This window comes from Arachis hypogaea, chromosome 15, assembly GCF_003086295.3.
Source record: "Arachis hypogaea cultivar Tifrunner chromosome 15, arahy.Tifrunner.gnm2.J5K5, whole genome shotgun sequence".
In the NCBI taxonomy this organism is placed as follows: domain Eukaryota; kingdom Viridiplantae; phylum Streptophyta; class Magnoliopsida; order Fabales; family Fabaceae; genus Arachis; species Arachis hypogaea.
This window is the reverse complement of record NC_092050.1, coordinates 151,642,858-151,662,091: the sequence shown is the minus strand read 5'-3', so window position 1 is coordinate 151,662,091 and position 19,234 is coordinate 151,642,858. Positions and strand designations below refer to the sequence as shown.

The 19,234-nt window shown below is 25.0% G+C and overlaps 1 pseudogene; it reads left to right on the top strand.

Moving 5' to 3' along the window:
* Window positions 1-354: 354 nt before the first annotated feature.
* LOC112751371 (lupeol synthase-like) lies at window positions 355-16,887 on the top strand (annotated as a pseudogene).
* The last annotated feature ends 2,347 nt before the right edge of the window (window positions 16,888-19,234 follow it).

Below are 19,234 nucleotides of genomic sequence, written 5' to 3'. Positions count from 1 at the left end.
AACATTTAATTTTAAGCTTATTTTTTTATAATTTTACATTTATATTTAATTAGATCGGGTCAATCGGTATAATTAATAATCCACCAGTTGAACTAGTGACCCGATAACCCAATCGTACAATCGGGCTAATTACCAGTTCGATTCTAATAACTATGTAAATTTAGACTTATTTTTTATTAATTTTTTTTATTATCAATCATTTTCGTTAACAGTAAAGCCATCAACAGCTAACACAACTATTGGGCCTTCTAACCACTAACAATAATGACACAAATAATGGAATTTAATTATTAATTAGTTGTTTTTAATGCAACCACCTAACCATATCTTAAAACTTAAATTAGGCAAAGGAAGGAGAGATATTGGTCATACTACTCCTCGTTCCTTATATAAGGTCCCTTTAGGTTTGAATTACTATAATCTCATCCTTATCAAGTAATAAGCTAAGCAAAGTTTCTAATCTAGGGTATATATACTACTCTCAAATTTGAGTCAACATCAATTAAAACCTTGCCTTATTTTATTTTGTTTTTTAGTATTGATTTTATTTGATGAATTACTAGAGAAAGGAGAGAACTTGATTGTAGTGGAGGATGTGGAAGTTGAAGATTGGTGAAGGAGGAAAGGACTTGATTTCAGCAAACAACTTTATAGGAAGACAACATTGGGAGTTTGATCCAAATGCAGGAACACCACAAGAACATGCTCATGTTGAAAGGCTTCGTCAAGAGTTCACTAAAAATCGTTTTTCAATCAAACAGAGCTCTGACCTATTAATGAGGATGCAGGTTTTTTTTTTTTTTTAAATAGAAGTTTCAAATACAAAACTATGTCTTATATTAGAACTTACAAGTTTTATAGTATTCCTATAGTATATATATAATATTTTTCGATGACATTTTATATTAATTATTTATCGATGATTTGTTCTTTAAAAATATTTAATTAATATTAAAAATTATTCATAAATTATTATATTATTTGTGTATATTTATATATAATATTTCACACATTTTTTAACCAAATAAATCAGTATTTAAAATAATTAAATTTTTCTTAGGAGAATATAAATAAATCAACCACAATAAATAATAAAAATTTATGAATACCAATAAATACGTATTTTTATGCAGTTGATTGCTGAATTTTTGTGTTCATATATATATATATATATATATATATATATATATATATGTTTTGCATGGTTGTTTATTCTCTCTGTATATATTAAAAAGGAGTTTTAATTATGATTTTTTTAAATAATAATACAATTCAATCATTTAACTGATAAAAGCTAATAGTACAAAATTATTCTTAGTATTAAAATGGTCCAAGCAAGCTAGTTAATAGTATTAGGCTTGATTTAGTAATTTTTTTTAAAAGGGTATTTATATCACTATAATAAAAATATTATATGTCTTATTTAATTTATATTTTTGTAGTAATTATATATTTGTTATTATTAATATATGTTATAATAATAATTATATATTATATATTTTTTGTAGTCACTAAAAAGCAGGTCATTATAGACAATTATATAATTGTCACTAAAAATTTCTAACGACAAAGTATAAGACGGCTGATGTATAATTATCAGTAAATATATTGACGGTTATTTTTATTATCATTATTAAAAGTAAACTAAATAGTAATTAAAAGTATTTTTTTTTTGTTAGTAGTGTATTTTTAAAAAATACAAAGATCTCGTTTTATATTTAGTTAAAAAAATCATGTACTTAATTTATAGCATTTAAAAAATAAGAGTATTTTAAAAAATACTAAAAAAACTATTTTTTAAAATTAGTTTATATTTATTAAAATTAAAAAAATTTAATATAATATTGTATATTAATAAATATCTAAATTCACTCTTATATTTATGTCTCTATAATCTTTTTAAATTTAAATGTCATTTTATCAAACATATTAAAATAATTGTTATTTTTTGTATTTATTAAAATTAATTTTAATTTAATTAACTAAACATAGATTATACGATTTAAAAAAATATATCTTTTAAAAATCAGATTCAATAAACTACTCTCAAAAAGTAAAATTTTATCAATTTGATACTAGTAATAAGTGGTTGATGCTTGACGGACAAAATACAGATGTGAAATAAATACAATCTACTATACATATTAAAAGAAAATTAAAAACAAAGAAAAGAAAAAGAACAGTCAATGTAATAATCACATCCACTTACTTCAAATAAAGTCAGTTTTATTTAGATATAGAGGTGGAAAAAAATCAGATAGTCTGTTAGAAGTTCATAATTTAGTCTGTATTTAGTTTGGTTTAGTCTGTATTTAGTCTGACTTAATCTGATCTTTTATAAAATAAACAGAGGCTCAAATTTTTATAAAAATTTTAATATATTAATAGGCCAAATCTATATTCATTAATTAATTTTATTAATTAATTTTATTAGTTTGTCAGATCTATTTAAATCTATTAACACATAATTATATATATAAATAATTTATTTATTATTAATAAAATTATGAGATATTTTAAATTTATTATATTTAATTATAAATATTTTAAAATTTAAAATTCTTATAAGTATTAAATATGATATATTAAATATAAATAGTTTTATTAAAAATAATTTTTTAAATAATATTTTTATTTTTATAAAAAAAATTAACAATAAAAGACTTCAGGTCAGACCAGGTTGAATGACACGCCAAGTTTAGTACTTTAAAAAAAATCTATATTAGACCTCAGACTTAAGCTAATTAACTACCTGACATACATAAAGTCTGACCTGTTTTCTCCCTATTTAAATAGTATTTCGTTAATCGAACATATTTAATAATTAAAAAAATTAATAAAAAATAAATAGAATTTGTCTTATTTTATATTTATTAATTATTTATATTAATATTTAATATTAAATAAAATAAAATTTTATCTTTTTTGTTTATCTTTATAACATCATATCACCGCTCATTAATAAATGTTTATAACCTAATAATAAATCTTTGGTGGTAAGGTTTCTTTTGTGAAAACTAGAAAAACTCCAAACTTCAAACTCTAATACTGACCTCAAAATCGTTATCCAGTAGCATTACCTAGACTCTAAACATAAAAACTCCAATCTAAAAACAGCGGCAAAGTTTATTTTCAAATTATTGTGAGAAAATAAAAGAAGCAAAAGTATTCTTATTATTGTATATATCTAAAACAAGCAACATATTCTTTTTTCACAATACCCTAAAAATAAGAAAATTAAAATTATTAATTATCCAAAATTATTATATTATTTAATACTAATTTCTTAGCTTCACTTTTCAAAAATGAAACAACTCAAACAAAACAAAAATTCTGAAACTGGCGTTTGAATTTTCTTCTCAAATCAGTCAATAGGCGTAGATGACTAGATGGTACGAGAACTATGACATGTATGTAGCTATCTAATTCATTATTTAAAAAACATGTCAAACTTATTTTTTATTGGTAAAACAAAAAATATATACCCTGATTGTTAAGTTATATTGATTTTATAAATACTTTTTATTATGGTTGTTTTTTTCAAAGAAACAAGTTACAATAGCATTCACAGTTACAATTACTAGGAGAGAGTTATCCTTATCGGCATATTATTATTATTATTATTATTATTATTATTATTATTATTATTATTATTATTATTATTATCTAAAAAGTTAAAACATATATGAACAAACACAAAAATGATTAAATTTCTTCTGGCACGAATCTCTTTTTTAATTTTTGGGGGGTTTGAAGTATCAAATTTTGCATAAATTTTTTTTTATTTTATCTTTTATTTTTTTATATAATAAAAATAAATTTCTAATTTTTTTTAAATAAAGATTCTAATATGATGTAGGTAACATTAAAATTGTTGAAAAATAAAATTGACAGATACTTTTTGTCCCACCGAAAAAAGTTAACTTTAATAATAATGACGGTAATATTAAAAAAAATAAAAAAATAATTAAAATTTATTTTATTTAATATTTATTAATTATTATAATAATTAATAAATATTAAATAAAATAAATTTTAACTATTTTTGATTAATTTTTTTATTACTAAATATTTCTGTAATAATAAGTAATAACTTAACTCGCACACATGCAGCTAAGAAAGGAGAACAAATGTGGAGAAATTTCAGCGGCAGTGAAAGTGGGAGAAGAAGAGAAAATAACAGAAGAAGCATTGCTTACAACAATGAGAAGATCTCTCACTTTCTTTTCATCCATTCAATCACATCAAGGTCACTGGCCTGCTGAGTTTGCTTGCCCTTTGTTTTTCATTCAACCCTTGGTGAGCCTAATTATGCCCATTATTTAAAATATTGAGAATATTAATAATTGTAATTAATTGTATATTTTTATTATAACGTAAAATGATAAATAAAATTTTAAAGATTTACATTTTGAAAAGATTAATCTTTAAAAAAATTAACAATAGTCTTATAGAATAACAAACATAAATAAGTTAGTTTAAAATAAGATTTTTTTACTTTAATTATAGAAGTTAATTTGAAGATAGTGTAAAAATCACTATTATCTTCACATATGCTATCTTAAAAAGACTTTATTATTAATTTTTTTAAGATTAATCTGATTAAAGTGTAAATCTTCAAGAATTTATTTATTATTTTACTCTTTATTATATACTCAAAGGGAACTCAATATTAACAAACATTTTGAATTTGATCATAATTCATAAAATTGTTAGATACATAATTATTCATGTTATCAATTTAAATTTTTGAGAAAAATGACTTAATAATATGGTATAAAAATTTCTATATCTGAAAAATTTATTATTCGATCTTTGTTGAATTTTAAAAAAAAATAATATAAAAAAAATAAAGTCTATACAAAAATTTAAGTAAATTTAAAAAAAAAATTCTTATTTAAAATGATGTATTAAAATTATAATTATTTATATTATTTTTTTATCCACTTAAATTTTTGAGAGAAACAGTTTTATAATAGAGATAACAATATATTTTGTGATCAATAATTATTTATCATTTTGGCAATCTCGGCCGGTGACAAAAGAAGTATATTAATCACTAATATTAATTGTGGATAAAAATAAGTGTATGTGGTGCAGGTAATGATACTATACATTACAGGACATTTGGATGTTGTTTTAGGAGCAGAACATAAGAAGGAAATTATTCGCTATTTGCATGTATAACCATCAGGTACAAAATTTACTATATTATTTTTAAATATATGTATCAAAAGAATAATGATAGAGAATCAATTTTTATCATTAATATGACTATTTTTTTTAATTATTTTATTTATATTAAATTTTATACCTTAAATTATAAATATCTAATCTAAAATCTTAAATTATAAATTTAAAATTATTTTTTTCAAAAGTTGACTTATATACTTTCTCATTGACCGAATAGTTCTCAAAAAGTTTAATTTTCACTATGCTATGCAACCATTATGTGAATATTCAAATATGAGCCCAATCTTATTGTTATTTCATCTTGTTGTCTCTATACTGGATCAGCTCTAAATGTCTCCAAATCTTGATATATTATCCAACAAAGTCAATTATATTCAAACAAAAGTGACACAACATAGGGAGAATATCGTTAATTATCTCGCAATCATTATTAGTTAGTTATTGATGCTTTGAATATATATGGTGAGACAGAACGAAGATGGTGGCTGGGGATTCCATATTTTGGGTCACAGTACAATGTTTGGATCAGGATTGAGTTACATTGCATTGAGAATACTTGGAGAAAAACTTGAAGATCATGAAGACAAGCCAATGGCCAAAGCCAGAAAGTGGATACTTGACCATGGTGGTTTAGTGGCTATTCCATCGTGGGGGAAGTTTTGGGTTTCGGTAAATCTATTATTACTTATTAAGACGTTAATCAATTGATGAGGAGTGTAATAAATAAATATATATACATGCATGTTAATATTAATATTAATAATTTACTATATTTACCAAGATTGGAGAATTGGATCGGTCACTTAATCAGTTATCAAGTGACTAATTCAATAGTTTAATCGAATTGTGATTGAATCGATTTAATTAAATATAAAATAAAATTATTAAAAATTAATATAAATTAAAATTTTAAATATTTAAATTTAATGACTTTTAAATTAATAAAATTTAAAATTTTATATAATAATTTATTTATAATTTATCATTAAAAATTCATAAATTCAAATATTAAAATTTATGATTAAAAAAAATTAAAACGCATATAATTGACAAACACGTTATGTTTTACCACTAAAAAGAATCAACAATAACAAACTAATTTTAAACACTACTTACACAAATAATTTTTAATTATTAAATCCAAACATACACAAATTACATACAGCTAACAACTAAGTATGAATTATTGAACACAAACTTACACAAAATTTATATTCACTTTAGTAACAAACCAATAATACATACAATCTTAGAATACAAAATTACCAATTACATAGAAATTACAAACTCAGAAGTCAGAATTAAAATTACCATCAATAATCAATAAAATTATTTTAGAAAAATTAACCTAAACAAAGAATTATCAAGAATTTCAGAAATTAACAAGAATAATTAATTAACTCATAAGTATAGATTAATAATAATTAATTTCAGAAAAAATAGGATTGAAGAAGTAATGGAGGAGTGCTCACTGGAGAAGAAAAGATGGCCGACTAGTCGAGCGGCAGAAACGTTTACGAGGAGATAACGGCCGAGCAGTTAAACGGAGGTGATGGCCGAGAAATTAAATGAAGATGACAGCGAAGAGGACAAGCAAGCAGAAACGTTCGCGTTTACAGAATGAGATCAAAGAGAGAGCTTCACGACGGCGATGAGAACAAGGTCGAGCAGACATCCGTGACAGTGATCAGAAGAACTCCGAGAGACCTTCGCGACAATAGCATGCTCTGTATGACACAGTGCCAGTAGCGACGGCATCCTCTGGCTGAAGAGAGGAGTTCGGCCATGGCAATGGAGAAGGTGGCTATTAGGGTTGCTGATGGTGAGTGTGAAACGACTATTGAGAGAAATAATGGGGAGGAGGTGTTCCGATGGCAATAGTGAATGTGGCTTCTAGGGTTGTTGAAATAGCACCCTCTCGCGTTTTGTTCTGTTTTTTTTTTTAATATATAATGGAATAGTTAACTGACGGTTAAAAAATCAGTCTAATTTTATCGGTTCATCGGTTAACTACTGGTTGACTGCTTTTTTTTATCATTTTTTATAGAACGGTTTTTGACATCAACTGAACCGATTAGAAGACTGGTTCTCAGTTAACTCGATCGAATTGGTTGATCCGGTCTATTTTTCAGAATATTGATATTTACTAGATAAATGCCACATTTGAAAATGAACACATATATACATGCATGTTAATATAATTAAAAATATTATTTATACACCAAAATCAGTCACTACACTACTAAAAAAATTACATTTAACGACAATAAAAATAGTTATTAATATATTTATTGAAAATCAAATATTAGTTGCCTTATACTGCTGTGTCGCTAAAAAGTTCTAACGACAATTATATAATTATTGATAAATACCTTTTTATTGGTCGTAAAAAATACATAATTATTATCGTTATAACAAATAGTAATAACTGCAAATATATAATTGTCAAAGATATATATTACATAAGAAATATAGTAATTATTATGTTATTGCCATTAAAAATTTGTCATTAAAAACTTATTTCTATTATAGTGCAAAATCAATTATTATATATTTGTACATAAATATATGTATAATTTAATTTATTTTTATTATATATTTTATATTTTAATATATATTCTACACTAATAATTAATTTTTGTGATTAATTTTAATATACTTATCGCATTGGTTGATTAATAATTTAGTATACTTAATTTATTTGGTGGAAGGTGCTTGGAGTTTATGAGTGGTCAGGTTCCAATCCATTTCCACCGGAGTTATGGCTTCTACCCAAATCTAGCCCTATCCATGCAGGTTCGGTCAAGATAAAAATTTTGAGTTTCTATAATTTCTTTTTTGCATGAGCATTATTGCTAAGACCAGTACTTCCTTATATGATAATAGGTCACATAATGAGCTATTGTCGCTTGGTTTACTTGCCCTTATCATACGTATATGGCAAGAAATTTGTGGCTCCCATCACTGACTTAATCAAGTCTTTAAGAGAAGAAATGTACATCCAACCTTATGATCAAATCAACTGGAATAAAGCCAGAAATACTATTGCTAAGGTCAATATACAAACTTTAATTCTTTATTATTTTTTCTGATGAATAATGTTAACTAACTAACTTTTTTTTAATCAACATTAACTTTTTTAAAATTATTTTATTTATTTTAAATTTTAAACCTTATATAAAAAACTTTTAAATATAAATTTTAAATTATAAATCTAAATATTAAAGTTGACTAATGTTGATTAGTTGAAAGTTAATTTCTTATATTTTTCTTTTTTTTTTCTTTATTTGCAAAAATATAGGTAATCAATTTTTGGTTAATCAACATTAGTCAACTTTAGTATTTAGGTTTATAATTTAAGATTTGTAGTTAAAAATTTATGATTTAAAGTCTAAAATTTAAGATAAACACTATAATTTTAAAATATTGGCTGATCTTGGTTGAAAAACATTAGTTATCTATCGTTACTTAAAAATTATTAATTACTTAATTGTTTATGTTTTAGTTTTGCTTAATATAAAACATAGGTTTTAAGGTCATATATCTACTATATACCCTACAAAACATTCCTTTGGATATAAAATTACCATCAAATTCATGGTGAACGGGATGAAAATGTATAAATTTGATGAAGTGTCAAACAATTAGACAAAACTTTACTAGAATGTTTAATTCAAATTTTGAAAAACTTTACCAGAAAATGATTATACATGTTACTATGGCTTTTTGAATCTGAGGAGACTAAATTTTTTCATCACCTAAGTTTTGTATGAGACTGTTTTTGATGTATTTACAGAATAAAATATTACACATTATTATATAATTATATTTATACTTTTAGATAATTATTTATATCATTAACATAAAAAATAGTTATTTTTATTAATGTAATATTATATAATTATTGAATATAAGTATAAATTAAAATTATTTTACACTGTTTGTGAATCAAATTAAATTATTTTTTATAATAAAAAAGCTATCCATATACTCATCTAATTTTTCATAATAGAAAATTATTTATGAAATGAGATTCAAATTAATGAGATGCAATTTCAGGAGGACATCTACTATCCACATCCTCTAATCCAAGATATGTTTTGGGGATTTCTTAATCACGTTGGAGAACGTTTTCTAAACACTTGGCCGTTTTCCAAGCTTAGAGAGAAGGCATTAGAAGTCACAATGAATCATATAAAATATGAGGATGAGCTTAGTCACTACCTTTGCATCGGAGTTGTTGAGAAGGTATATTTATAACAATTATACTACCCATTAAGTATATTTATTGGTATTTTTGCACCAAATATGAAATCTTATATGATAAGTATTTTTTATATACATGCATGTAGCATAATTGTTTTATACTATAATTTCAGTTCCAATATCGGTTAACATAACTAATTGTCCATGAATGCAAATGAAAGGTTTTGTCTTTGATTGCACATTGGGCTCATGAGCCAAATTCAGAGGCATTCAAACTTCACTTAGCTCGAATCCCTGATTACTTTTGGGTTGCTGAAGATGGCTTAAAAATTGTGGTTAGTATTGTTCTTCTCTAAAAATTAAAGTACATTTTGGTTTTGTAAGAATAGAGAAGCTTAATAATTAGATAATGGATAATGCAGTGTAAGTCTTGTTAAATTTTTACTGTTGAATGTTTTTTTATAAATTATAAGTTTCAGTCATTTAATAATTAGATTATTTCATATTATCTTAATAATCAAAGTTATGAAATTTAAAAATTCAAACGTTAAATATATATTTAATAGTCAGTATTTATTTATATTTTCAAAATTATATTGTATATCACAATAATAAAAATAGTGTGTATTTTAGTATGTTTATACTACAGTGACTATAATTTTTTAAAAAGTATTACTAAAATTATTTTTATTATTTAACAATATTTTTAATTTAAAAAATAAAAAATATTATCAAAATATAAAAATATTATTTTAATGTTAATAATACTTGTATAACTATTATATTCACCGAACCAAGTTTGGTTGGTCTAGTGGTTAGCTCACTAGTCTGCTTAAGCAAGTATATCGAGGGTTCAAATCCCGCCTTGTGCATGCAGCAACTCATTGGCCAGTGGCAAACCCTTAAATAGAACTCAGTACCGCGACGAATTAGTTCTTGGTCTGTCAGGTTGGGGGATACCGTGGGAAACAAAAAAAAAAAAACTATTATACTCACCGTAGTAATTAAACATCTAAAATCTACCAATAAAAGTATATCAAATTTTATAATTGGATCGATGTGAAGAATATTTATAAAAAGTTAGCCAATAATAGAAATTATTTCGAGAGAAATATGGTAGTTCTAATTGAAACTAATATACTTGGGCACTAAACTGATAAAAATATATAATGCCAAAAAGCATACATTTCGTTTATGATAGATTCATTTAAATTCAATACAGGCCCTCGGTTGTCAAATGTGGGATGCAGCATTTGCGGTACAAGCAATAATTGCATGTAATATGAACGAAGAGTATGGATATGTACTTAAGAAAGCACATGACTTTATAAAAGCTTCACAGGTAATAACAAATAATCATTTATCACTTGAATAATATAATATTTGTGCCTTAATCAATAACATTATTCATGTTAATCAAAGATTCGTGAGAATCCAAAAGGTGACTTCAAGGCAATGCATAGACATATATGTAAAGGGGCGTGGGCATTCTCAATTCGTGATAATGGTTTACAAGTTTCTGATAGTACTGGAGAAGCATTTAAGGTTAGTTCAACCATATTCTACTAAATAAATGTGTCACGTCAAAGTTTATCCTTTTTTATTTTTGTGTTTTTTTTTCTTTTAAAAATGTTTTTGTGTTAGTTAAGAAAAATTCAGAATTAATATTCAGCTAAGTCTATAAAATTATTCCGGTACTTTACTCTGGCTTTTAAATTTTAATTTATTCAATTTGATTTTTAATTTAGCATTAGTGGAAACTTACGTTAGTCTCTAATTTAATGTTTGTTACGAAATCATTAATAACGTGCTGAAATAAATTAACAACTATTCTGTTAAATTTTTTTAATAATTATCTGAATTGGCAATTAGAATTTTTTTTAATCTCGATTTACTCCCTACGAAGTATCTAAAAAGAAAAATTCTTAAATGGTCTCTGATAATTATCTTAAAAGACAATGAGATTTTTAACAAAAAATATATTCAATTTAGTTCTTGAACTTTATTTTTATGGGACTAATTAACCTCTATATCAGTGTTTTTTTTGTTTTTTTTATATGAACTAATCAGTCTCATAAAAATAAAACTAAAAAATCAGGTTGGATATTTTTTTGTTAAGAGCCTTATAGCCTTTTCAAAATAATTTTCAGAGATCGAGTTGAGTATTTACTCAATCTAGTTAGTTTTTTTTTATTATACTAATAAGTCACCAAAAAATCATACGTGATAATAAAAAATATATATATATAATCTTATCTTATGTGTATAGTATAATATTCTATATACAGTCACATACTAAATATATAATAATGTAATTTTATCGAGCAATAAAATATTATCTTATGATAAGTCGGGCTTGACAGGTAGTAGGTAATTAAGTCTATTAATTAAGAAAATATATAAAAAATAATTTTTTAAACAATTAATATTAATCAAATTTTTTATCATAAAATTATTTCTTAAAAAATATTTAAAATTTAAAATTAAAATTTAAAATCTAAAATTAATATTTAGAATTTACGAACTAACATTTAGAATTTAAAAATATTAATTGATGTTAGTTGAAATTTTTTTTTTTTAAATTAAATTCATTAATTATATATTGTCACTGTACGTAGAGGGTGAGGGGTTTGGTTTTGCTTTTGTTGTATGTGGGTTTTAACTTTAACTCGCATTAAATCATGATATAAGTATGAAAATGTAATTACTTAGGATATTACCATGAGACATATACGTAAATTTTGTCTACTAAATTGTGAGAAGAGAATAAATTTTATATACGGATATAATACTTAATTCTCTTTCATGATTTAAATTGATAAAAAAAAGATAAATATATATAAAATTAGTTTAGAATAATCTAATAATATTAATATGCATTTATTTTATGTAAATTTTCCTTAAATTTATATGTAGGCTGCACTTCTATTGTCAAAATTGCCAACGGAACTAGTTGGGGAGAAAATGGAAGAACAATGTTTCTATGATACTGTGAATGTGACTCTCTCTCTACAAGTATGTCGTTATATCATCGTTTTTTATTATTAGGGTTAAGTACGATTTTGGTTCTTAAGGTAGGGACTAAAAATTGTTTTATTTTCAACTTTTTTTTTTGCTATAAAATGGTCTCCAAAGTTTAACTTAGCTTTAAGAAAAAACTATCAAAAGTACCCACGAAGTTTATAAACGCTGACAAAAGTATCCATAAACTAAGGAAATTAATGATGTACTCATAGAAGATGGGTTTCGTATGACAATAGTATCCAAGCCCTAATTTTTTTGTTAATTTTTTAATAAAATTCTCAAACTACCCTCACTCTCAACCTCAACTCACTTTTTCAACCTTCTATAACCCAACTTGTACCTTTAAAATCTTTGTCATGAAGTCAAAAACTATTCCTATAATAGACCAGGCCAAAATCAATGGTGGTGGTGGTGGTAGAGGACTTCGACCGATTCCTAACAGATAAATTTAGTATGGTGAGCTCTTTTCCATTTTTTTCGCTAATCCCTTCACACAAAGAAAGCCCTCAAATTAAGAAAAAAAGGAAAAAACAAATGAAAACTGTTCCTTTATGATTCTTTCTCTGATTTTTCATCGGTATTGATTGATTCTTTTGTTAATCTCAGCGCTGCAATCCTCTGTTGCGTTATTATCCAAAATTTCCACCATAAAAGGTTCATTTCATCTATTGTAGGAGTAGTTTTGGACTCCATGGCAAGTTTTAAAGGTGCATATTGAGTTATGGAAGATTAAAAAAGTGAGTTGAGATTGAGGGTGGGGATAGTTTGGGAATTTTATTAAAAAATCAACAAAAAATTAGGATTTGGATACTTTTGTCATACGAAATTCATCTTCCATGGGTACATCGTTAATTTTCTTAGTTTATGGGTATTTTTGTCAGCTTTCGTAAATTTCATTGGTACTTTTGGTAATTTTTCCTAGTTTTAAAATCAATTTAATTTTTCACACATTGCAAACAATTTGGTGAAAGTTACAAATAATTTTATTGAATTTCAACTGCAGAGTAGTAATGGTGGATATCCCGTGTGGGAGCCTAAGATAGCCTTTCAATGGTTAGAGGTAAGAAAATTTAAAAGACATTTTGGAACACAAGATTAATTTAAGAATTTGTTTTAATTGAATAACATAATTTTATTTAATGCAGAAATTTAATCCAACTGAAATATTTGAGAGCGTTATCATTGAAAGAGAGTAAGATTCACCCTTGATTAGACAATTGTTTTAGAATAATTATTTAATTTAGAGGATTAAACTATGATTATTTCATGAGTTACACGTATGTATTTAGATTTATTATGAAATAAAATATGAGTTTTATTTTAATGTATTAACAATGTAAAATATTTTTTATATTTATCTAATTGTATGTATTTTTTGAATGATTATTCACACCGTTAAAATATTTTATAAAACCATTTTATAATACATCAAAACTAAATTCATCAAACATTATAAAAGACAGAGTATACTCTAAGGTTTAATTATTTCCGCGAGAAATTCTGGAACAACTAATTGCCAACATATAACTAATACAACTAATTTGAGTTGATAGCTACGTAGAGTGCACTGCATCAGCAATGCTTGGCTTGGTTATATTCAGAGAGCTTTATCCAAACCACAGAAGAAAGGAAATAGATCAATCAATTTCCAAGTCAATCCATTTCATTGAAACCACACAGAATCCTGATGGCTCTTGGTATTCTTGTTCAATTTTTTCCTATTTTCAAAAAATATAATTATAAGAATAATTCAAAGGTTATAAGCACAATGATATATACAGGTATGGCTGTTGGGGGGTTTGTTATACATATGGCACATGGTTTGCAGTGGAAGGACTAAAAGCAGTTGGAAAGAACTACCATAACAGTCCTGCATTGCGCAAAGCATGTCAATTTTTGTTGTCAAAACAACTTCCTAATGGTGGTTGGGGTGAAAGTTACTTGTCAAGCCAAAACAAGGTCCATATTACTTTTATTTTGCTTTTGAATGATCTATGCTGGATTATACTATACAGAGGAGATAAAAAAATTATCATAAAACTGTTTCTCTCAAAAAAAATTTATGCAAGAGCTTTTTTTTTGGAATTACATGAATATAATCTTTGGCATATTTTTTTTCTCTTTTTATTTTACCTTTTGCTATTTTTTTGGTAGAATAACAAAGATCAAATTCTAAATTTTTAAGTCATAAAAAGTCTGATACTATTAAAGATCACAGTTAAATAGAGCAAACAAAATGTGGTTACACAAATAGCTAAAGAAAATCAAGATTGTTTGCTTGTTAGATCAAAACAAGGTCTACATTACTATCATTTTGCTTTTGAATGATCTATATTGTATTATACTATACGGAAGAGATAAAAAAAAACTCTCATAATAAAACTGTTTTTGTCAAAAGTTTAAGTTGATAAAAAAAAAGTGCATAAATAGTTATATTTTTAACAGATTTCTTCACACAAGTGTCTCTTTTTTTTTTTTTTGAATTACATGAATCTTTGGTATGAATTTTTTTTTTCTCTTTTTATTTTGTTTTATGCTATTTTTTTTCTTTTGGAGGATAATAAAGATTGAAATCTAGACTTTTAGGTTATAGAAGGTGTGATACTATTCAAAATTACAGTAAAATAGAGCAAACAAAATGTAATTAGGCAAATAGCTAAAGAAAATCAAGATTGTTTAGTCTCATGTTAGTTACACATTCTGATATATTGTTATGAGTATTTTCTTGTGATCTAAGCTATTTAAAGTCTCATGTATAAATAGCCTTAGATCGATTAAATACTGAAGGGTATTTACAAATTTGATTAATTAAAATTATTAATATTATTGATATTATTATTAATATTATTAATATTAATAAACGGTTACTAATCGTTTAGTACCATTTGGTTGAAGGGACACAACCTTTTAAAGATTGTGTATGTTCAAAATATTGTGTTTATTGGCTAAAGGGATACAACTCTTTAACGATTGTGTATGTTCAAAATATAGTATCTATTGGCAATAGAAAAGACACAACTATTTGTATACGTAACTAATCATAATTGCTATGTGCAATATGTATAAATAAGTCATTGTCCACTATTTCAAATATACAAGTACTAAGTGTACAATTTACTCAATTATTAAGAGATTTTCTTTGTTTAAGAGAGTTGAGAATTTCTTACCATTGCTAATTAAGAAATTCTTAGGTTTCATTGTATTCTGGTAGAGTATTGTCATCAACCATATAGCAACTAAGTGTGGGGACAAATATCTCTCTAAAGAAAGCGATCTAATCGTGCCTTGAAACCACTACACAAATATAAGATTTTGTCATCTTACCATCTTCATATACCCAACAAATACTACTAACAGATAGAATACTGAAATCATTTAATACACAATTACTGATATTTTTCTTTCTAGTTTTCTTGCATAGCAAGTTTTTTCTTTAGTTCTATTGCTTTCGATCTCACTGCATAATTGTATCTTTGCAACAATTTGCACAAATATAATGTCATGATACTAAATATACCATTTTCATTACATCAGAATTGTACTCATATAAGATGGTTAATTTCTTTGTCAAACAGGTGTATACAAATTTAGAAGGCAACCGCGCAAATATAGTTCAAACATCGTGGGCTTTATTGTCGCTTATCGGTGCAGGGCAAGTAAGTAAAATCTTAAACTGTGTTTGGAACGAGAAACATGATACGATAGAATATTGAGATAGAGAATTTATTTTTTCTTTTTTTTTTTTTTTGAAATGCACATAGTGAAATAATAGATTTTACTTTCACTTAGTTTTTATATCTATTTTGCAAACTGCAATTATCATATGTGATATATAGTACTATACTCATATGGTGAACCCTGTTTTTCAATATATTATTGCATGCATAGTTTCTATTATATAAAGTTTTATTTTGTATCAAAAAGGCTGAGATTGATCCAACACCCATACACCGTGGAATGAAGTTACTAATCAATTCACAACTGGAAGATGGAGACTTCCCTCAACCGGTAATTAATTAATTAATTAACTAGTCCTCTTTATATTTATTTTCTTCATTAGCATTTAGCAGAAAACAATGTATATATTTGTGTGTCATTTACTAATCAGTCATCAACATAATTTTAATACTTTTCAAATACGTATATACAGGATGCCACAGGAGTATTTTTTAGGAACTGCTTCTTGAACTATGCATCGTATCGAATGATATTTCCTATTTGGGCTTTGGGAGAATATCGCAGCAGAGTTTTGCATACATGAACCACTGCATCCATAATAATTTAAATTCTCGAATTCACTCCTACTACACTTTTCTAAGCTGCTTTTATCATAATAATATGGTTGCTTGTCTACAATATGTAAAATGTGTTTCGTATTTCGTATGTATTTGTTTGACTTTGATACAAGTTGTCTTTTCTCAAACATCTTGCTCTATAATAAATTTATATGAATGTTTTATTTAATTGGTCGTACTTTAATAGTCATCCTACTTTTTTTGCCGAGTGAGAATTAGTGTTGAAGGTTGTGTGTGACAATGGTGAAGAGCATGAAAGAGAGCGAGCAATTAGAAAACTTGCTTAGAACGATGAATCCCACTGAATACAATTGAAGTGGCTTAATTTATACAGCACAAACTTCTCCTAACTAACTATCTGCAATATGGCGGGAAACTTAACAACTAAAACTAACTTCACAACTATACTAACAAATTGAAGTGGCTTAATTTATGATATATTTTAAATTTTATCCTTTAAATAGATATATCAAAATCCGTAACATATGATCATAAATGCTAATGTAAGTTATATTAAAATAAATATGAATCACAGTGTCATTAAAATTTATCTGTGAACAAAAATTTTAACACACATAATATTCACTATATTAACTGAAGTATTAAAATTAGAAAATAAAATATTACTTCTTAATACCTGTAGACTAATTAAAAAGTAAAAATATTTTCTATTTCAACCTAATTATATGTGAATAATATAATAAATTCATGTGGGTAAATTCATTATATAATTTACAACAATTATAAATATATCATATTAATATTTATGTGATTTCTTTAAATATAATTATTATCAAGAATGTTGTGTCTACTCCTCAATAAAGGTTTAATTACTCTGTTAGTTCCTATAGTCTTGCAAAATTTTTAATTAGATCCCTATACTTTTTTCCTTTTAATTGAGTCCTTGCACCAAATTTTATTTTTAATTAGGTCTCTATACTTTTTTTTTCCTTTTATTTGGGTCCCTTCACCAATTTTTTTTAATTGGGTCCCTATATAATTAAACCAATTACTGTTAAAAGGGACCTAATTGAAAAAAAATTTTGGTGTAAGGACCCAATTAAAAAAAAAGTATAGAGACCTAATTGAAAATTTCCCAAAACTATAGAGATCAACAAAATAATTAAATCCTTAATAAATTATATATTAATCACAATATGATATACAGCAGAAGAATTAATATTACATATAAATATAACCATTATCATCAAATAAATAAATTCAGTGACTAGCAAAATTAAATATATTCCACTCGCTAAATGATTTTGATAAAACATGGAGTATCCAAGTTCAACAAAACAAAATTGCAATTTTTGCTTCAACTTTGAATCCAAACAAGTGAACAGCAACAACAACAAAACTGAAGCCCAGTTAAAAGCAAAATGGGCCAAATATAATATATCTTTCAAACACATAAATGCTTATATTAAACAATTTAATTAATAACCAACTTGGGTTGGTCGAGTGGTTAGTTCACTCATTTGCTTAAGCAAGTGTAGGCAGTTTGAATCCCGTATTGTGCATACAACAATCCATTGGTTAGCGACAGATTCTTAAATGGAGCTCAGATAAAAAAAAGTTTAATTAACATCTTTTTAAAAAAATAGTTTAAACAATAATATTTATATAAAGTAACTTATAAATAAGTTATTTTGTATTTGATTTTTTATTTTAATTTTAAAAGTACTTATTTTAAAAGATATGTGATAAAAAAAATTTTATTATGAGAGAATTTATTTTTTTTTTAAATTTTTCATAAACACTTAAATAACTTTTTAAACTATTACAATTTGATTTTTTGAAAATTGTATTAGACATTAATACTGTACATTTTCATAGTTAAAAGTAACAAAAAAAATTACTTATAAACCTATCCAAACATACCTATAATAAGCACAATAATAATTTTATAAAAAGTCACTAAAACCTAAAGTAACGCACGTTTTCAATTCTTCATTTTTGCGTTCTTGTTGAACACATGTCTCCGCAATAGATTCTCTCTATTGTTAAAAAAAATTGAGAGTGTAAAGTGTGATCTCTAACTCTTCATTATTTTTTCTCTCATATTTATTCTTAATCCCACTTATAAAATTAATAGTGAAAAATCACACTTAAATCTCTCAATTGTTAAAAAAAATTGAGAAGATCCACTCCCATATAAAAAACAATTACAGCAACAAAAAATTTTGTCAGTAAGTATTATTTATTATTCACTCTTCTCATGATGCATTAATTTTAATTTTAATGACTTTTTTTTATTTCAAAATTCATATTATGCATTTTTTTAAAAATAATTAATCAAAATAACGCATAGTGATTCAATTTTAAAATGACAAAGCAGAGACAATTTTATTCTGATATTACATGTTAGATATTTTATAAAAAATCAATAATTCACGGATTTCCATTTCTTGCTAATAAAATCTTTGATTTAATTTAAAATTTTCAATTCTTTAATCACCAAGTCAAATGAAATCAAGATGTGTTTGTCTGTTATGTGATCAGAATTGGAGACT